Raw genomic sequence first — 23,199 nt, forward strand, 5'->3', positions numbered from 1 at the left:
ATTAGGCTGGAAAGAAGCAAAACAAACCCTAAAGATGGGGGTTACTGGATAAGTAGTAGACAACGAGTCTGATGACCTACTTTAGACCATCAGACAGTTAGTTTCGTCGGGTGGTTTATGCCTGTTGGAATGAGGACTGCAGAAGAGGAGCAAAAAGTGACTATGAAACTCTGCTGGGACTTATAGTTTAAAATTGCTTATTTAGTGCTGACTTCACTCAGATCATTTCCCTGATCACTGAGATCAAGTAAGTCAATTCCACAAACATGCAGAGCAGATTCTTATCGAGGCTGGAGCAACGTAAGATTTGTGCCAGAATCATGCGAGAAGGCTTTCTCAACGTCAGGATTTGGAGGTGCCGATGTTGGACTGGGGCCTCCCCTTTAGAAGTAGAATTGACTCAACCTTGGTACAGACTTTACTTTCACACATTTAATGCATTGTCTGAGCTGAGATGATACCTATTATTAGATAAGCTGACATCACCTTGAGAATGTAATTCTGGGATTGACATATTAAAGAACCTAAACCACCATATCCCGTTCTTAAAGATTAAAGACTCAATCCAAATTTGTTTAAGAACTTGGTGGTATGTGATTTTTAACTAAAGTTGTTTAACATATCATTACAACTCCATGACACTGTAACCCTTTTGCTATAAATTCTGTGTTGTATGGTCATGTTCCACAACCACCTTATGAAGAGGCAGCGCCTCGAAAGCTAGTGCTTCCAAACAAACCTGTTGGAATATAACCTGGTGTTGTGTGAATTTTAGCAATGCCAGGAGCAGCACACTGCGAGCATCGGCCGAGCAGTGAGGAACGTTCTTCATTAGGTGCAGCAAGTTAAGGAGGATCAAAGCTTGTTAAACACCTTATCAATGATGCGACTCACCTTACTAACATTCATCTCCCTGCCTTTACCGTGCAAGACAGTCCCGAAAAATCTCAACCTGGAAATTTCAGGTTACCACTGACTGCGCACAGCCTCCGCGTTTGCTCAGCATTGAACAGTATCTCCCCAGGGCACCAGCCTCCCACCAATATTGCCATCCAACTCCCTCACCAACTCTTTGCCACAGACTTGCATTTCAATGCTCACCTGCAACTAATGTTGAAAGGATGCTATAAGGGCACTTTGTGCACTAGCTTAAAGGTTGGATCAAACTGCCTCTCAGGTCTGCTCTCTCACCCCCGACTTACTTGATGCTCATGGAATCACAGACTCCCTACAGTGCGGATACAGGCCATTCGGCCCATTGGGTCTGCACCAACCCTCTGAAGGGCATCTTTGCTTTGTCATGGCAGTTAGTACAGTGAGACAGCAGGCACATTTGCCATGATGCTCAGTAGACCTCAGTCTAAGGTGGGGGTGTCCTCTGTCAATCTCACATCTGTACAATGTGACAGCAGTTTAGACAGGAAACACACTGCATGTGCTGTGAACAGGCATGTCTCAAAGACTTCGGGGAATAGACCTCGTAAATGACTCAGGTACAATATCTCAAGGATTGCCTCCAATGCCAGTCGAGGGGAAATGTATGAGGAAAGAGAGCTGGATGTCTGGGCCTTGTCACCACATAGTGGTGGAGACTGAAAACCGCTAGCTGGAGCACTCACTCAGTTAAGTACTAGGTTAGTCATTGTGCTGAAACTCAGAAGTACACAAATTGGAAGTTAAACTGGTGCATGGGCTCCACCAGTCCTCCGAGTGCCAGTGATTTGGGACATTGCATCCTCAGCCAGTTGTGGAGCTGTCAAAGTGAGGTGTTCACCAGATTGTGGTGCCACACACAAAGCTAACATTCCTACTGAGGTGTCTCTATCTGAGTTGGTGGGGTGGATGGTGAAGGAGACAGCCTTAGTGATGCTACCTCTGAATGCTCGGAAGTGGATTCTGGCGGGGCGTTAATGTTTCTCTGTGGAGATGGTGGCACTCCAAGAGAAAAGTGAGAGTAGACATTGCAGGCAGTGATTAGAAGTGGTGTGCAGTGATGGAGAGCGAGAGCAGGGTTAATGTGAGAGATGCAGTGCAATGAAGAGTGGGTACTTAATAGAGAAATGGATTTCCCAGCATCCCTCCAGCAAGAACATTCCTGGTCCTCTCTTGCGAGGTGAAAATGTGTTGCTGGAAAAGCGCAGCAGGTCAGGCAGCATCCAAGGAGCAGGAGAATCGACATTTTGGGCATAAGCCCTTCTTCAGGAAGACAGCCTTAGTGAAGAAGGGCTTAAGCCCTTCTTCAGGCTTATGCCCTAAACGTCGATTTTCCTGCTCCTTGGATGCTGCCTGACCTGCTGCGCTTTTCCAGCAACACATTTTCAGCTCTGATCTCTAGCATCTGCAGTCCTCACTTTCTCCTCTCTTGCGAGGACCAGGATTCAGACCTCATGAAAGTTGAGGAGTGAAATATCAGGCACATCTTCATCACTGCCTAGCTCTTTCTACTCTATTTCTGTGTTCTCCTGTAATAAAGGAAAGAGATGGATTGAATGAACAGAAAGTGGGTGTCACAGCTGTTAGTGCAGGTGGGGGTAAAGGTGTTCAGAGGGAGTGAGTTGGCATCACACAGTGGACACATAGGGCTAGTGGTGTGGGAGGTTGGCAAGGGATAAGGGCAAGTGTTGCAGGCAATAGTGAGAGTTGTAGAGCATGAGCCTGGGGAGAGGTGGCTTCAGTGCGTGTGGCAGAGTGAGTGTAAGATGGCAAAGAGAAATGTTTGGCACTTAGCTTGTCACAACTTCGATGGTCATTGACCTTTTCACAGCACTGCTGCGGCTGTTCCTCCAGACCATTGAGACTGCACTGACCCAAGTGGTGACCTTAGACGTTGTTGGCAGAGTTGAAGGAGAGGCTGAACAGGCTGGGGCTGTTTTCCCTGGACTGTCGGAGGCTGAGGGGTGACCTTATAGAGGTTTACAAAATCATGAGGGGCACTGATAGGATAGAACATAGAACATAGAAGAATACAGCACAGTACAGGCCCTTTGGCCCTCGATGTTGTGCCGATCCAAGCCCACCCAACCTACACTAGCCCACTATCCTCCATATGCCTATCCCCCAATGCCCGCTTAAATGCCCATAATGAGGTAGAGTCCACCACTGCTACTGGCAGGGCATTCCATGAACTCACGATAAATAGACAAAGTGTTTTCCCTGGGGTCGGGGAGTCCAGAACTAGAGGGCATAGGTTTAGGGTGAGAGGGGAAAGATATAAAAGAGACCTAAGGGCAACTTTTTCACACAGAGGGTGGTATGTGGATGGAATGAGCTGCCAGAGGAAGTGGTGGAGGCTGGTACAACTGCAACATTTAAAAGGCATTTGGATGGGTATATGAATAGAAAGGGTTTGGAGGGATATGGCCTGGTGCTGGCAGATGGGACTAGGTTCGGTTGGGATATCTGGTTGGCATGGACTGGTTGGACCGATGGGTCTGTTTCCGTGCTGTACATCTCTATGACTCAATGACTCTGCCAGTCCTCAGGGAAGGGGACAGCCTTCCTTTGCACCACCCCATCCATTAGGATCTCCAGGTCCATGTTGCCTATTTCCTCTCCCCTGACATTTTCAGAATCTCTCTGACACAGAGCAGGACAGCTTTGGAATGTCAGTGCAACAACCTATCAATTAAAGCGGGGGCACCAGGGATACTGGTCTTTCCGCAGATAACTGGTGAGTGGTGAGTTGCTCATGTTAAATGGGGCTAGAATCAGACTGGGAGGATGTCAGAGAGTTGCATTAATGAGGTGAATTTGGTAAAATATGGCAAGGAGTCTCACTTGGCCTCATGGCTAGATTCCCTCCAAATAAAACAACACAACTTGCACTTAGCCAGAAAAATGGAAGATTCAGTCTCTTAGGTTTATGTTTGTAAGATGTTGTTCACTATTCCAGAGGAGAAGATTCCCACGAATGTTACCAAATAGCCCTTGTAATTTCAATAAGCCTTAATTATGCTTTAAGCGTCCCAGATATTCTAAGGATACAGGATTTCTCTCTTCGGAAAATACACATCCAAAAGTATCTTGCAATATTCCTGGGGATATGAAGTGTTATGCAAATGTTAGTTTTCATTTATTTATTTTCACACTCCAGACACCACATTTGATTACAAATGTAAAACAATCTTATTTTCAGGTGCATTCACTTTTTTGCAATTAGACTTTCTGACCATAAACTTTCAGCCAGCAGAGTTGGCTGAATAGTTGCACGATATTCCATTCTCGATTATGCCCGACAATAATCTCATTATTCTGAAGTATGTGTTGATTCAAACAACATGATATTGAATTAAAGAAATTAAATCTCTGTTTCATTAGCAGTTCAAGTCACTTCCATTTCATCCTAACCCCTTATTCCTTAACCCATCAGGAGAGGAGTCACTGTCCTCACATCCAGTGTGATTCTGAACTGATCAGCTTTCTCAAACATGTAGAAACCAGCTGGTGCTGCATTTCAAAGTTATGGTTCATTATTTAATGTGAAAAAATTGCAAGGCATAAAATAAACCATTGTTACTAATGGCAATGCACATCAACATCTTGAACAAATGCTTTTATGTCAAATAAACCTTAATTGAGAACTGTTATGTCAGGAGTGCTTTGAATTAAAGAGGAATTGTACTGAGTTGGTCTCCAATTTACATCCTTTATTGATCAATTTATGTCATTCTGCCAGACGGATTGCTAATTCATTACCTTGTCATTTGATGGGTACAGAATGGTGCTGGCTCCTAACAACAAGCAATGTGTTGAATTAACTCAAAAGTTGTTTTTCTTCAACCTTTTCAATCTTTATTTAGCATATAATCTTTCTAATTTGATGATATCCAATGAACTGATCAAAGGATGTGTTCCTGTTGATTTCATGTATTATCTGCTGAAGCTCTTAAAAGTAGTGCTCTAGCATCCTTGTGAAATAAGTACTTTCTGTGCACGCTCTGAAATCTGTCGACACTGATCAAGCACTCCCACGTGACTTTATGCGAAGGGTTTTGATTAGAAAAACTCAATGATGGTAAGCAGCATAACTTAGGCAGTGACACATGTTTTAACATTTTCTCTGGTACCAACCAGTTTGGCTATGTCTAGGGACAACAAATCTAATTTAGCAGCACATTTCAGATTAAAATTTACCTTATCGAGTTAAAAGCATGAGAGAACCAGGCATTCAACCATGATTTAAAATGAGACAATTTTAATAAGATTAAGACAAATTGGTGTTACATCCCACAGTTATGTCTGGAAGATTCATTTGGCTTTCTTCATGCATAATGTTCAGATGCTACACCTTTTGTAGTTTATATTCAGGACAAATCATTACCGAGGTCAATTCATCTTGTTAGCTACATCAGTAAAAGAGTCAATAAATTTTACTCATGTGCAGTAATGTTCCTTCACACTCTTAGACAGGATGCAAGCTTGATTTTATCTGATTACTGATCTTTCACTCACTTCTACTCTCTAACTTCTGCAGGTCAATCTTGCTTTCTACTTGATAAACAAGTATTGGTGAGGTCACTGCTCCTCTGAATGTACTTCTGCTGTTCCTTCAAAGCTCTCAGTATTCCATGAATGCAATCTTTCCTCACCCTCAACCTTTCGGATTTTTCAACTTGACTGCAATGGTGTAAAATAGACAATATTGGATTGACTTCACTTAACTTTCATTAAAGGGCATTGAGCTGAGGTATGATTCCACGAGGTATGATTTGGTATTAGCTGCATTATAATCCAGTTAAAAATCACACAACACCAGGTTATAGTCCAACAGGTTTAATTGGAAGCACACTAGCTTTCGGAGCGACGCTCCTTCATCAGGTGATTGTCACCTGGTGTTGTGTGATTTTTAACTTTGTACACCCCAGTCCAACACTGGCATCTCCGAATTATAATCCAATGGGTTTGAGAGTCATCCTTACCACAGCCAGCACAATACCTCCCCCAGATCATAGATCAGCAAGACAAAGTACATTTGCTTTCCCAAGTGTTTTCTTTTTTTTAGAATTTTAAAATCCAAACCATTTGGCTACGACTTTTAACTTTATCTCATCTCACAAAAAAAAGCACAATAATACTTGTTTATTTGTTGCAGTACAGTCAGTTGAATCTTGAATGTAAAAACGGTTATGTCTTTGCACAGGTGATATATGCTTAATTCCTTAAACATTATCGTCCTATAGATTTTCAAAAAGACCTTAATTCAAAAGACCTTAATTCCCCTTGTGGGAGAGTCGAGGACCGGAGAGCAAAATCTCAGAATATCATCTGTCAAATTCTTTATTACAGAGGGATGGCGAAGCTGATTCAGTAAATATATTCAAGATTGTGAAAGATATATGTCTAATCAGGAAGGGAATCAACGGCTGTGGGAAAAGGCAGGTAAATGGATTTTGAGGATTATAAGATCAGTCATGATCTCACTGAATGGCAGAGCAGACTGGATGGGCTGAGTGGCCTGCTTCTGTTCCTATTGTCAAATCAAAGGGCTGTGAACTGGATAGAAGACAGACAGAAACATCAGGCAGGATTTGATGGAAGGTAAAACACGCCTTGATGACTTTAGTTCAGCTGGAAGTTTTCATCACATCAGGCTCAGTAATAATAAAAAGCAAGTGGATATCACCCTCCCACCTGAAATTCTCACCAATTTGAAGTGACCAAGTAACAAGCTAAATACCTACCTGAGGGCAAGATGGTTTTGCAGTGGACGAGTAATCCAACCCCCAGAGTGATATTTTGGAAACATGGATTCAAATCCCACTATGGCAGATAGTGATATTTGAAATGAGAGACATATTTGTGTGCAGTTTTCTGATGCCTGCTGCATTTTCAGATGGGAAAGTTTGGGAGTATTTTACAGCAGCTAAACAGTGATAGAAGAATGTAAAGCAGGGTTTCCAACAGGACCATGGTGGAGAGCAGCAGAGGCTGCTACTGATCTTTGAGCTCACATTGAATTTTTTGAGCTTTCCAGATGAAACAGAACACATTCAGAGAGCTGGCAGCCTTCACAACATCCTTTTCATGACATAGTCCCTCAGTTGCAGGACATTCAGACTTCAGACTGAATGCAGAACTCCCCTTCACAGAGTTAACTAGCTGCTCTCCAGGCAAAGGATGTCTGATTGTTGCTTGAGTTATCCAACTGGGATGGCAGAGATCGGAGCAAATTGGAGTACTCAATTTCCATTCCATCTCCCTGAACCAATTCCACCCTCAACCCCACCACCCCACCATAAAGACCATTAAATCCAGTCCACAAATCATTCACTGTGGCAACACAGGCTTGAATACCGTGCAAAACGAAGGGATGGGTTCCTGCAAGTAGAAGGTTCGTGTTCTTCAATTTACGTGGGTCAACCAGTAATTCTTGCATACGTTCTGGTTGACTGATAGAGCTTGCATGATGACCTCTGTCTTGGCAATAAGGGGTATCTGAAACAGACTTTGAGAAGTATGAACACAGTTCTTATTGAGACTACTAACCAAGTCAAAGAACTGTAAATAATGCGACATAAATATACATGCCTAAACCAAAAATGCAGAAGCAAAGGAAAGGAGATTGGAAATAACACAGCAATACAGGTATATCTTTTTCAATAGTTAGGGTTAAGGCATAATTGTAATCAGTACAGAATGATCTGGTACAATATACTGTAATAGACATTAAGTGGAAATTAATTACTTTCCTACAACCTACAAAATGATTATAAAATTAATTGAAACAAAATATGGAAAGGTGCTATAGACTACATTTTGACAGCTTGTGTAAAACTTCAATCACCAGTCTCTAATGATAGAAGAGATTACCTTTTTTTTGTTTCTACTGCCTTGAGTTGTATTCCCACAGTGACATGTTTCTGGCCTCACAATTGATTCTGAATTACTTTCTTCATTGAACCATGTCATGTATCCAACCATGCTCCACTGGCTATCACATTGATACAGCTAAAGAGGTTAACAAGATTAAAAATAGCCCTCCACTGAGATCTAGCAACCTTTTGCTTTCAAATAGGATGTTCGCCATGATGGGAAAATCGATAATGAATGAGTTCAGATCAATAGAAAGAGATAAGCTGAATCTGAGGAAATATCATGGGAAGAATTGAAAGTGATGTTTGCAGTGGAAGTTCAATTTTCTTTGACATTTTTCTTTGAGGACCATCTCTGACTGACACACTCCCTCCTCCCTCCACCACCAGTGTCCATTAAAACAGCTCTTACAATTTCCACTGGTATTCCTCTATCCTTCATGTCCTAATTTATTAAATGTGTATATGCATGACATAATTCTCATACCAGTGCAGAAAGTAAAACATAATACACAAGGCAAAGAAATTACACACTGATTTGACACCTCTTTCAATCAAAATGTAAATGAAAAGATTTTGTTTAAAATGATTACTTTTTTAAAGTCAAATACAATTGGCATTGCAAAGCTAAGATGAAAAATGTGAACCTCTGCATTTACGTATTTGCTTTAGACTTCAGTGAGCAACTATTACATTATAACAATTGGATGTCGTTAAAATGGATATGTAGCAAACAGGAACAAAAAAAGACTGACGCGTCCAATCAGCTAACGTATGTCTCATCCTTCTGGTTTTTATATTCACTGTCCTTCAAAGGCATTCTAACAATCTATTTCATTGATCTTTCCTCGCTGCAAAAAAAACATACTTATAGATATCAGTGAATATCAGTGGATTTGTCTTGTTCTTCACTTTGTTAAGAGTGTTTCTTTGAAAGCTAGCTCTTATGGCTTAGTAAAGCTTTGAATGCCTTTGTTGTCTTTTGGCATCACCTGCATATAAAGCTAGAAAAGCCAGAAATAACAATAAAGTTGATTGTAAAATATAAATAGCTACAATCATCCATGCCTGTTATATAGGATGATATATCACTCAAAATCTCATGCTGTCCAAAATATGTGTAGGTTAGGTGGATTAGCCATGCTACATTGCACATGGTGTCCAGGGATGTGTAGGTTAGGTGAATTGGCCATGCTAAATTGCCCATAGTGTCCAGGGATGTGTAGGTTAAGTGGATGAGCCATGCTAAATTGCCCATAGTGTCCAGGGATGTGTAGGTTAGTGATGGAATATGCAGTGTTGTAGGAATAGTATAGGGGGGATGGGATGCTCTTTGGAGGACTATTGTGGACTTGGTGGGCTAAATGGCCTGCTCCAACACCATAGGCATTCTGTGATTCTATAATTCAAGTTTTTTTTTAATGATCTTTCATGAGATGTCAGTGTCATTAGCAAGAGCAGTATCAGTTGCTCATCCATGTTTGCCCTTAAATTGGTTAGTTTGTTCAGACATTTCAGAGCCAGTTATGTTATGTAATCCAGCTTAGGTCAGGCTTTACCAAGTAAGGCTGAATTCCTTCCCTAAAGAATGATAGATCTCATGATCACCACCGCTGAAACGTGATTTATACTCTAACTTATTAATTACATTTGAATACTGTCAATTGTTACAGTGGGATTTGAACCCACCCTGAAAGAATAATAACTCAGACCTCTTGAGTAGAAGTCTAGTGACATTACTATTATCTCCCTATAGCTTCTTTGCCCCCTTTTCTGACAATGCTTAGCAAAAAGAACTCTTCTCCAGTCCTGGTCAGATCCCGTCCCTCATATCTTTTCCTGGTACATTGTATTCGAACTATTTTCAGTTCGACCTCTGGATTCAAGATTGAAAATCTTGCATACTAGGTTGCCATTGCATAATTAAAGTACAATAAGCACTGGAGCTTACAATTATCAAAAGGTAGCAGTAACTCACACTAGTTAGATTGAAAATACTTCTACTGGAGTCACACCATTCAGGTCATTTTACAACCTGCAGAACCTGAACAGAAAATTACCTTTCTCTCCCATGCCAGGACTCAAACATGATTAGATTTTGCATTCATGAGGAGAAGCATCGTAATCTGTTTAAAGGATTGAAATGAACAGGTATCAGAAGGGGATAAAAGTAGAGGGCTTTGGAGAGAACTGAAGTACAATCATGTAGAATAATCAATAGGAGACTTTTGAAATTGGGACTAGAGATGACAAATCAAATACTGCCATTGAGGAAGGCAGATCCAGTGGGGGGGGGTTAGAATTGATACTGGTGTGAAGTGGATCATGCTGGTAGCCTGCCTGTAGAGCCGGATCTTAGGTAATGGGGATATCTTAAAATTCAATTCTGCTGCAGCAATCCCACAGATCTTGCTATGAATAATGGGACACAGATATCAGCATGAAAAATTCCTTAGCGCACACAACACCCAAAACTATAAGGCTCACTGGTTCTGAAAAAAGAATGTTTCTATACATAAAAGAAAACATACACACACACACACGTACACACACACATGCACACACACACGCACACATACATACATACACAGACACATACACACACACATACATACATATGCACACACATACACACACCGGCACACACATACACACGCACACATACACACCATACACACACAAAGGAAATGTGATGGAATCCATAACAGATAATTCAGGAAACACTCAACAGGTCAGGCATCATTTCTGTAGCAACAAGGCAAGTTCATATTTCAGAGACAAAACCAGAAATTGCTGGAAAAGCTCAGCAGGTCTGGCAGCATCTGTGGAGAGAAATCAGAGGTAACCCTGAGGAAGGGTCACTTGACTTGAAACATTTACGGTGTTTTTGACTCAGATTTACAGTATCTGCAGTTCTTTCAGCTTTTATTAAGCTGACATTGCAGATGTGGATATTTCAAAATGTGTTTACTCTCTCCATGGGTATGGCTGTGTATGTGATGTTTTCAATCTGTGCATGTGTAATTTTATAATGAAACTCAGTGAAGCATAATGAGAGATGTATTCCAAGATGTTATTACCACATTTTGAGGTAGCATACATGATAAACAGAACTTTTCTGATGTAACATAGGAATGATTTGTTCTTCCAATTGTTTAATATCCATCAATCATGGGAGATGGGGTATTGGTGGTGCTAATCCTTCCTTTCCAAATTTGCTGATAATGGTGAAAAAATGACAATTGGTCGCAGTTTATTGAGGAAAGCTGTGGTTTTTCCAGGTTTTAAGCTGAAATTCTTGTTCCAGAATATTGCTGAGGAAAAGAAAGCTAAAGGCACTGTTCAAATAGCATTTCCTAAAATTGCCACTACAGCTAAATCAATAATCTGCTTTAATTAGATCTGTTTGATCTTATTTTAAAGTTCTTCTCTAGTCAACCTTGAAGCATCTGCTTTCCTGCTTGTGCCCAAAAAAAATCAATGACAACAAAGAGCCTGAAGGGATGACACCTTTGTCAAAGGAATACCTTGCATTGCTGTTATTAGATTTCATTTATTCATGATACAAAGACACATACAGTTTGGTGGCATTTTGTTATTTGTGATAACTTATTAAAGTTTCTCCAAACGCGGTTTGACTAACAATAGATAATGATGATTTGTTTTGCCTGACCCAAGTTAGCTTCCCTCCAACTGGCAACCAAATGAGGAGCCAGTATCTCAGTTCCTTTCCAAGAGTTACTACCTGATGGTTAAAAAGCTTCAAATCTTCTAATGTTGTCCCATGCATTGAAAGCAAGGGACCTTTCCTCTCACGGGTTACAACCACCATCTTACAATAATAATGTCAACAGTTACTAATGCACCATGCCCAGGCAGGGCTGCAAGTTATATCTACCATACCTCGCGTTCTCTTGGTGGTGGTACATGGGCAGCATATGCAAAGTGCAGGTCTTTTGTCCGACCTCTATCTTGATCCACCAATACTGAAAGAAGTTAGAATATCACCTGTTTTGGACAGCAATGGAAAGCTGAGAGTCAATCTATAAGCAAGATGTCGAGGGTAATCCAATGCTCTCATTAATCCCTTGAACAGTAGTCTTGCTTTATTTTGGCTGAAGCAATTATTTAGATGCATGGTCCAAAATGAAGGTGTACAGAATACAACATTAGGAGTAATAAGAAGTCAAACACACCTTCCTGCAAGGGCAAAGCAATCTCTCACAATGAACTGCCCAGAAGACATGACCCAACAGCTGTTCAGTTGAGATTTTCAACTAAGGTTCACTGCCCTTCCTGTTTGATGTGAAAAATCCCATTGTACTATGTCGAAGGCAAGCTGGGGAGTTCCTCCCAATGTCATGGCCACTATTTATCCTGCAACCGATCTCAACACAAAGGCAGAGTACTGTTGATGCTGGAAATCTGAAATATAGACAGAGACAGGACTTACCAAAGAGGGTTATTTGCATACCAAACAGCATAAACAGCAAGCGATAGATAGAGCTAAGCAATCCCACAATCAATAGATCAGATCTAAGCTCGGCCATCCTGCTACATCCAGTCGTGCATGATAGTAGACAATTAAACAACTCACTGGAGGAGGGGGGCTCCATAAATATTTCCATCCTCAATGATGGAGGACACTAGCATATCAGTGCAAGCGATAAGGCTGAAGCTTTCAAAGTAATCTTCAGTCAGAAGTGTTGAGTAGATGGATCCATTTAAGCCTCCTCCAGTAGTCCCCAGCATTACAGATACCACTCTTCAGCCAATTTGATTCACTCTATGTGATATCAAGAAACGGTTTGAGACACTGGACGTTGCAAAGTCTACAGGCCCTGACAACATTCCAGCAATAGTACTAAAGGCGTGTGCTCCAGAATTTGCCGTTCCCCGAGCCAAGCTGTTCCAGTGCAATTACAACGCTGGTATATAGCTGATAATGTGGAAAATTGCCCAGGTATGTCCTGGACATAAAAAAGCAAAACAAATCCAAACCAGCCAATTACTACGCCATCAGTCCACTCTTGATCATTAGTAAACTGATGGACAGTGTCATCAACAGTGCTATCAAGCAGCCCCTGCTCAGCAATAACCTGTTCAGTGATGTCCAGTTTGGATTACACCAGGGCCACTCAGCTCCTGACCTCATTACACCCTTGGGTCAAACAAAAGAGCTGAATTCTAGAGGTGAGGTGAGAGTGACAGCCCTTGACATCAAGGCTGCATTCGATTAAATGTAGCATCAAGAAGTGCCAGCAAAACTGGAATCAATGGGTATTGGGGGCAAACTCTCTGCTAATTGGAGTCATACATGACACATAGGAAGCAAGTGTTAGATCTCGCGATGGAAGAACACTTTGGTGACAGTGATCACAACTGCCTCACATTTACCATAGCCTTGGAAAGGGAAAGGAGCAGTTACCAAGGGAAGATATTTAATTGGGGAAAAGGAAATTATGATGCTATCAGACAGGAATTGGGAAGTACAGATGGGAGCAATTGTTCCACAGAAAGGGCACAGCAGATATGTGGAGACTATTTAAGGAGCAGTTGTTGCGAGTGATGCACAAATTTGTTCCTCTGAGACAGGTAAGAAGGGGAAGGATTAAGGAACCTTGGATGATGAGAACAGAGGAACTTCTCATCAAAAGGAAGAAGGCAGCTTAAGTAAGGTGGAGGAAGCAAGGATCTAGCACAGCTTTAGAGGATTACAGGCTTGCTAAAAAGGAGCTCAGAAATGGACTGAGGAGAGCCAGGAGGGGACACGAAAAAGGCTTTACAAGAAGGATTTGGGAGAACCCAAAGACATTTTATTCATACGTGAGGAATAAGAGAATGATCAGGGAGAAGGTAGGGTCAATCAGGGATAGCGGAGGGATCTGTGCGTGGAGTCTGAGCAGATAGGGGGAACCCTAAATGAGGTTTTTGCTTTGGTTTTCACCAAGGAAAGGGATCTTGTTGTGAATGAAAACTTTGAGGAGCTGGGATAAATTCTTGACCAGATCAGGATTGATGAAGTTGATGTGCTGGAAATTTTGGAAAATATTAAGATTGATAAGTCCCCAGGGCCAGACTAGATGTATCCTAGGCTGCTCCAGGAAGTGAGAAAGGAGGTTGCTAAGCCGCTGGCGAGGGTATTTGCCTCCTCGCTCTCCACGGGAGTCGTACCGGAGGATTGGAAGGAGGTGAATGTTGTTCCTCTTTTCAAGAAGGGTAATAGGGAAATCCCTGGCAATTACAGACTAGTCTTGGAAAGAATTCTGAGGGGTAGGATTTATGACTATTTGGCAAAGCATAGTGTGATTAAAGGCAGTCAGCATACCTTTGTGAGGGGCAGGCCATGTCTCACAAATCTTATTGAGTTCTTTGAGGAGGTGACAAGACAGGTCGACGAAGGTTGAGCAGTGGATGTGGTGTATGTGGACTTCAGCAAGGCATTTGATAAGATTCCCTATGGTAGGGTCATTCAAGAGTCAGGAAGAATGGGATACAGGGAGATTTGGCTATCCGGATTCAGAATTGGCTGGCTGACAGAAGGCAGAGAGTGGTTGTAGATGGAAAGTATTCTGTCTGGAGGTCAGTGTTGAGTGGGGTCCCGCAGGGCTCTGTTCTTGGGCCTCTGCTCTTTTTATAAATAACTTGGATGAGGAGGTTGAGGGGTGGGTCAGTACATTTGCAGATGACACAAAGATTGGAGATGTTGTCAACAGTATTGAGGGCTACTGCAGGCTGCAGTGCGACATAGACAGGATGCAGAGCTGGGCTGAGAAATGGCAGATGGAATTCAACCTGGATAAATGCATTTTGGAAGGTTGAACTCGAATGCTGAATATAGGATTAAAGACAGGATTCTTGGCAGTATGGAGGAACAGGGGATCTGGGTGTGCAAGTACATAAATCCCTCAAAGTTGCCACCCAAGTGGATAGGGTTGTGAAGAAAGCATATGGTGTTTTGGCTTTCATTAACAGGGGGATTGAGTTTTTAAGAGCCGCGAGGTTTTGCTACAGCTCTACAAGTCCCTGGTGAGACCACTCTTGGAATATTGTGTCCAGTTCTGGTCGCCCTACTATAGGAAAGGTACAGAGGCTTGGAGAGGGTGCAAAGAAGGTTTATCAGCATGCTGCCTAGACTTGAGAGCTTGCCTTATGAAGAAAGGTTGAATATGTTCGGACATTTCTCTCTGGAGAGAAGGAGGAAGAGAGGAGACCTGATCGAGGTATACAAGGTAATGAGTGGAATAGATAGAGTCAATAGCCAGAGACTTTTCTCCAGGGCAGGATTGACTGGTACGAGGAGTCATAGTTTGAAGATATTAGGATGAAGGAATAAAGGAGATGTCAGAGGTAGATTCTTTATGCAGAGAGATGTGAATGCATGGAATGAGTTGCCAGCTGTGGTGGTGGAAGCAGAGGGACATTTAAGTGACTGCTGGACATGCACATGGATAGCAGTGAATTGAGGGGTGCGTAGGTTAAGTTATTATATTTTACATTAGGATTAAACGTCAGCACAACATCATGGGCCAAAGGGCGAATTCTGTGCTGTACCTTTCTATGTTTTATGTTCTAAGTCATGGTTGTTGGAGGGCAGTCACCTCAACTCTAGAACATCTCTGCAGGAGTTCCTCAGGATGGTGTCCTTGGCCCAACCATCTTTAGCTGCTTCATCAGTGACCTTCCCTCCATCATAAGGTCAGAAGTGGGGATGTGCACTGATGATTGCACAATATTCACCATTTGTGACTCCTCAAATAGTGAACAATTCTTTTTTCAATACAAGATCTGGACAAAACCCAGGCTTGGGCTGACAAGTGGTAAGTAACATTTGCGCTACACAAATGCCAAGCTATGACCATCACCAATAAGAGATACTCTAACCACCACCCCTTGACAATCAATGCTGATACCATCACTGAAGCCCCCACTATCAACATTGATCAGAAACTCAACTGGACTCACGACATAAATAGGAGGAGAAAGTGAGGACTGCAGATGCTGGAGATCAGAGCTGAAAATGTGTTGCTGGAAAAGCGCAGCAGGTCAGGCAGCATCCAAGGAGCAGGAGAATCGACGTTTCGGGCATGAGCCCTTCTTCAGGAATGAGGAAACTGTGCCCAGCAGGCTAAGATAAAAGGTAGGGAGGAGGGACTTGGGGGAGGGGCATTGGAAATGTGATAGGTGGAAGGAGGTTAAGGTGAGGGTGATAGGCCGGAGTGGGGGTGGGGGCGGAGAGGTCAGGAAGAAGATTGCAGGTTAGGAAGGTGGTGCTGAGTTCGAGGGTTGGGACTGAGACAAGGTGGGGGGAGGGGAAATGAGGAAACTGGAGAAATCTGAGTTCATCCCTTGTGGTTGGAGGGTTCCTAGGCGGAAAATGAGGCGCTCTTCCTCCAGCTGTCGTGTTGCTATGGTCTGGCAATGGAGGAGTCGAAGGACCTGCATGTCCTTGGTGGAGTGGGAGGGGGAGTTGAAGTGTTGAGCCACGGGGTGGTTGGGTTGGTTGGTCCGGGTGTCCCAGAGGTGTTCTCTGAAACGTTCCGCAAGTAGGCGGCCTGTCTCCCCAATATAGAGCTGTTCAAGAAGATAGCTCACCACCAGTTTCTGAAGGGGAAGTAGGGACAGACAATAAATGCTGGCCAGCATCGCCCACATTCCACAAAATGAATAAATAAAAAACAAAAAGATGATGGAATTAATCAGCAGGTCAGGCAGCATCTGTGGAGAGAGAAAGAGTCAATATTTGACATCAAAGACCTTTCATCAAAACACATTTGCTGTTCATTAACACATAGCGGTGTGCAGGAAATTGCTGTGTGCAATTTGGTTGGTGTTTTTCCTCTCTTGCAAGAATATTACTTCCAAAAAGTACTTCATTAGATGTAAATTACTTTGGGACATTCTGCAGTGGTGAAAGCTATTATAGAAATTCAAGTCTTAATTTAAGTCTCTCTTAGTGTGTTAGGTTCATTTGGTACAATTTCAAAGTTTAATGCTCAATCTCCTTCCTTCTAAGCAATGTGATAGATTTATAGTTGACATTAGGAACATTCCCAATTTAGATTAATATACAGCCTGTTCATTGGTTGTTTATTCCGCATTATGGAATATTTTAAAGATTTTAAACAGCTCTTATTGTCATCCAAACTGACGTTTCAAAATAATAGCTTTCTAAAATACACAAATAAGTTATGTTGCCAACTAACCATAAAACAAATCTAACTCAAAACATTTAGCTGGTCCCTTTTCACCTGCCTATTCTGCAAACACAGCAAATTAATTCAGCCCACAAAGAAGACATTATTTACAATATCTTCAGGCTCCCTTAAAACTTATATTCATTAATCTGTCATTTTGAGGAACTACTATTTTCTCTGCATACTTGTTATAGAGATTTTTTTCAGAATTAAGTATTGCTGCCATCTGCAGGGTTAATCTTTTTCTTAATTCCCTAGGATTTTGTATTGAAACCAGGAAAATGCTCAAAGGCAGTATATGCATAAGTCACTCATTATTTTGATTCTCATCCTCAGCTTCTGCCATTTTCACTTGATACCACAGATTTTCTTCAGGCAAAGATGGCAGGATTGTTTAGGTCACTGATGTCTCTGCAGCACTGTGATTAGTCAGTGAAAAATGTGACTCATTCAAGCACATTGATTTGGATAATACTGGATTCGCTTTCCATTTCTGCAAATTCATTGTCTGTTTTAATGAGAGGCAGGTCTGTCACTCAGACACACCATCTTCTGGTTGAAGGACCAGTCATTCATTACCTGAGCAACTGGATTCTCGTGCAAGTTAAATCCCATGAGAAGAATTAATGTTAAAAAAGCAGAACTTCTCCAATACCATTGTTTGCTCCGCCACTGTGTGTACCCAAACAAAAAACAAACAAGATCAAAATGCTTCAGATGCTGGACATCTGAAGTAGAAACAGAAAGTCCTGGGGAAACTCAACAGACCTGACAGCATCTGTGGAGAGAGAAACAGAGTTAATATTTTGAGTTGATATGACTTCTTCAGCACTAAACAAGTGCTTTCTTATTAACGGGCATTCCAACATGGAGTGAAAGAAATTTTGCAAGAAATCTCATTATAAAAATTAATTGTACATTATATTGTCACACAAGAGAGACAGCCAAATCAAAACAGCTTTCCTACTTTTGTATTTGCAGTGATGTAGGCTTAAAAAATCTTCAAAATTTATCCCTATGGTTCCAAACTGGACGTTTTGAATAACCAATCGCAGATTTTGCAAATACTCAATTCTTGACACTAGGTTTGTAGCTTAAACATTAGAGATTAGATTCCCCATAGAGTGTAAACAGGTCCTTCGGCCCAACAAGTTCACACTGACCCTGTGAAGTGCAACCCACCCAGACCCATTCCCCTATATTTACCCCTGACTAATGCACCTAACACTGCAGGCAATTTAGCATGGCCAGTTCACCTAACCTGCACACCTTTGGACTGTGGGAGGAAACCAGACCACCTCGAGGAAACTCACACAGACACAGTGAGAATGTGCAAACTCCACACAGACAGCTGCCCAACGCAGGAACTGAACTCAGGTCCCTGGCGCTATGAGGCAGCAGTGCTAACCACTGCGCCACCATGCCACCCCCATTAGACTTAGCAATTTATTAACAATGCAGTAACCTTTGCAGCGCAAAATTAAACAACATGGTAATCTAATTAATCTTTATGAGTTAAACATAACCTTTGTTTTCAGCCCTAAGACAATCAGACAAACAAACACATTTAAGGAATAAATTAAAAAGGAAAGAAAATAACAAAACTGGCCAGATTACTTGTGACCCATTGTTTCACAGGCATATATGATAGTTTCTTGGTTGATTTTCTGAAGATGTCAGTCAATGTTACCTTTTCAGTTCACTCTGAGGTAGTTTCAGTTATTAGATTAGATTACTTACAGTGTGGAAACAGGCCTTTAGGCCCAACAAGTCCACACCGACCCTCTGAAGAGCAACCCATCCAGACCCATTCCCCTACATTTACCCTTTCACCTAACACTACGGGCAATTTAGCATGGCCAATTCACCTGGCCTGCACATCTTTGGACTGTGGGAGGAAACCGGAGGAAACCCACGCAGACACAGGGAGAATGTGCAAACTCCACACAGACAGTTGCCCGAGGTGGGAATTGAACCCGGGTTTCTGGCGCTTTGAGACAACAGTGCTAACCACTGTGCCACCGTGCCACCCACAAACTCATAACTTATTCTCTGAACATCCAATAGCTGATGATCGGAGGTTCAGCAGGGAGCATTCAAATCTTCACCATGGCAGCAGCATACAGTATACCACCCACAAGATACACTACAGTATCTCACCAAGACTCCTCTGAAAGCACCTGTCAAACCTGTGAGCACCATTACCAAAAAGGACAAGGGCAGCAAATGCATGGAAATACCACCACCTGTGGTATCACTTTTCCTTTATTGTTGCTGGATCAAAGTGCAGGATCTCCCTTCCCAACAGCACTGAGTGTGTCCCTGCATTCTAAGAACTATAGCAGTTCAAGAAGGCAGCTCACTACCTTCTCTGGAGAAATTAGGGATAGGCAATTATTGCAGAACTAACTAATGATGCCGACTGGTGATAAAGAAATTTTAAAGATAACATTATGAAGGCAAGTAAGAAATCATTACCTAAACTAAAAGATTCAATCACATGCATTTCAAGCCTTAGAACAAAGTGTATTGGAGTATAGTTACTAAATCTGCTGGTAAGCCAATAGAGATCAGATAATTAAAGCGCAATCTCAAGAATAGTTTTGTACATTAAATACAGCAAACCATGAAACACAAACTTTATGAATGATTGATATTATTGAGACTTTGATGCTCTAATAAACATATTATCATCGAGTAAAAAGCTTCAATTATCACTTCTTGTCTTTGAAATGAAATGTGCTGAAAAGGGCAGAACAAGTTGACATATGAAGTCTTGCTTTCTCAAAATGGGATTGTAAACATTATCTGTGCGCTCATATATTACTTCATTGATTATAGTGCTTAAACACTTGTGTTTCTATTTCAGTTTTCAATGTGACTTCAGTGCAGGTGAGCTGGCCTCTCAGCTCTGGCTGACTCACTCAATAGGAAATAAAGCTTGCATTGTTTTGTTCTTAGAGAGAGATCGAAGTGCAAGACAAAAACTGCACCTTGGATGGTACTTCAATCCTCATACATACCTTCCCATTCAAACAAAACCAGTACACTGTAATCTGTGCCCTGTTTGACTCTTATCCCCCACAGTCTCTCCATCGTCAAAATTATGTATTTACATAGAATTATAAAATGGTCAGAAAGAGACCATTTAGTTAATCACAATAGAGCTATCAAATTAGTTCCACTGCCTTGGCCACTTCCTATAAAGATTCAAATTATTCCCTTTCAGTGTCTGTTCAGTTTCCTTTAGAAAGTTATTGTTGAATCAGCTTTGAATTGTGCATTCCAGATCATAACTCATTGTATTGAAGAAAATCCTTTCTTTAGATTGTGAATGGTTCTTCTGCCTGTGGGACCCATGTCCTCTTGGTCATCAACCCCTCTTCTGCTGCTGGAAACAGTTTCTGTCCTGGTAACTTGATCAAAGCCTTTCCTGATTTTGATTGCATTATTTGAATCTCACCTTAACACTATACAAAAGGGGAAAACTCAACAGGCCTGGGAGTGTCTATCTTTTTAAATTTGTTCTTAGGATATGAGGATCTTTGGCAAGAAGCCCCTTAAAAGGCTATTGATTGCAGGGTGTTGGGTGAAACCAGAACATTGCCCATGGTGTAATTTTATGATCTCTTCCTGACCTCTGCCAACCCCACAGGTGGCTATAACATCCAACCTCACATTTCTGAGCACTGAAAACCATTATTTCTATACTGAATTCTGAGGAAGGGTCACTCGACCCAAACATTAACTCTGATTTCTCTCCAAGGTGCTGCCAGATCTGCTGAGCTTTTCCAGCAATTTCTGTTTTTGTTCATTATTTATTTCTGTATCTCAAGTCACTCTTCTTTTTATGGCTTCTTTCTAAATTGCCTGTTTTTAGCATTGATCTATTTAGTTTTTGCATGTTATTGTTATGACCGAGTTGCATAGAGGATGTGATGAACCTCAGGATCTGTTCTCTTGCTTTCAGCAGCTGTATTTGACATTAACTGATGTGTTTGTCCAGTTGGTGCATGATTGCTTCCACAATGAGCTTCTGAAAACTAATCACTGCAAGGTAATGAAGTCGTAATCAACAGTTGATTTCCCAGAATCAATGCAATCAGAACATATTGTAGCAATCTAACTCAGATTTGAATTTTGATCTATTTAAAAAGAAATAGTTGCAAACTTATCCTATTTTTACTGGTAACCTCTCCAAAGGGGCAAGATTACTGGAAAAGAAAGATTGAAAAACTGTGATAAGTTAAGAAGCAATTATTAAATCAATTTTAAATGCATTTACTGTATTACAGTGAAGATTAGATTACTTACAGTGTGGAAACAGGCCCTTCAGCCCAACAAGTCCACACCAACCCTCCGAAGAGCAACCCATTCCCCTACATTTACCCCTTCACCTACCACTATGGGCAATTTAGCATGGCCAATTCACCTAACCTGCACATCTTTGGACTTTGGGAGGAAACTAGAGCACCTGGAGAAAACCCATGCAGACAGGGGAAGAATGTGCAAACTCCACACAGACAGTTGCCTGAGACGGGAATTGAACACAGGTCTCTGGCGTTGTGAGTCAGCAGTGCTAACCACTGTACCACCGTGCTGCCCTGATCGTTAGACATTGAAACTAAATATAAGATTGTATACCTTCCCTTTTGATTTATTCTCAATTAAGACTCACATAGTGCATTGCTGTAAGTTATACAAATGCAATATACCATGGATACTGAAGATTGGAAATAAAGACGGAAAATTCTGGAAACGTTCTGCAAGTTTGGTGACTCCTTTGGAGAAACAGAGTTAAAGTTTCAAGTCAATGGCCTTTCATTGGGACTGGGAATTTTATTTTAATTTATTCAAGAGATATGGACTTCACTAATTTGATTTATCATCTATCTCTTGTTGCTCTTTATTTTGAAAGGTGACAGAGAGATGCCTTCTTGAGCTGGTGTAATCAATTTGTGTTGGTAGATCCACAGAGTCATTAGGGAGGGAGTTCCAAGATTTTGGCCTAGCAAAACTGAAGCAATGGTGCTATATCTCCAAGTCGAGATAATGAGTAGCTTGGAGGGGGACTTGCAGGCAGTGCAAGACAAGCTGTCCCTGTCCTTATTGGCCAGTAGTCACAAGATCTTTTGTAGCACAAGATCACTTTTTAAATATAAGTGCAACCTATGATCTACCCAAACTAAAATATAGAATAAAGTTTAATTTCAGTGCTATATGAATCTAAAATCAAGTAAATATAATTCTTCACTTTGTCCTCTACTCACCAAGTGAGACACCTGTGACTGCATATGCTCTCCCACTGCCCTGACGTCTGGGTTGTAGTTTATGGCAGCAAGTCAGATCCAGTCCATCAAATGGGTTTCTGTAAGTGGGCTGATTATCTTGTCAAGGATAACTTAAGTTTTAACTTTGAAAGTACACAATGAGTGCATATTTTTCTCTGGTTACAAGACCTCAAAAATTGTTGTGCCTTGATCTGCCTTACAGCTCAATATTGTCTTGCATATTAATAATCTTCATATCCATTCCACTGTTTTGTAAATTCCCTGATGGAATCTGGTAGCCATCCCACCAATGTCTATTTGAAGGAGTAGGTTTGAGACAAATGTGGTGATTTATTCCATCACATTTAATCCCTGAGATCGTCTCTTGAATTCTTCTACTATCTTCCTCAGGTGTGCATGCTTTGCTTTTCTCTTTTTTCTGCAGACTCACAAAGTTGTGCAGTGTTATATTTTTTAACTGAGAGGACCACATATCCAGTTTCCATTTGAATGCATTCACAGCTCTGATCATATGTGTTATGTCTCTGTCCTTTCCCTGCAGTTCACAGTTCAGCTCATTCAGTTTTAATGTTATGGCTGTGAGGAATATAAAGTCTAGCAGCCACACATTGTCTGATAGCCCACTGCACACTTCATTCCTAGATTTAAGAAAATTAAAGATTTCAGGCATCAGCTCTAAAATGTTGATGGGACCTTTCCTCAACTTAACTTCCTCACAACAACATGGAGGATTAGTTCACCATACACAACATCAAATTGTTTGAGCAAGGATTAAGGACACTTGTATGAATTGAATTAATAATTTTCACAATGGCTTTCGTTACATTAGAAAAGTCTATAACTTTACTCACTAATGTTTGCTTATGGATTTCACTGTGGTAATTGGCAAAAGAGGTTAAA

The sequence above is a fragment of the Chiloscyllium plagiosum genome, unplaced genomic scaffold, assembly GCF_037043375.1.
Source record: "Chiloscyllium plagiosum isolate Xiang-an unplaced genomic scaffold, Cpla_swu_hap1 HiC_scaffold_8, whole genome shotgun sequence".
NCBI classification, from domain to species: Eukaryota; Metazoa; Chordata; class Chondrichthyes; order Orectolobiformes; family Hemiscylliidae; genus Chiloscyllium; species Chiloscyllium plagiosum.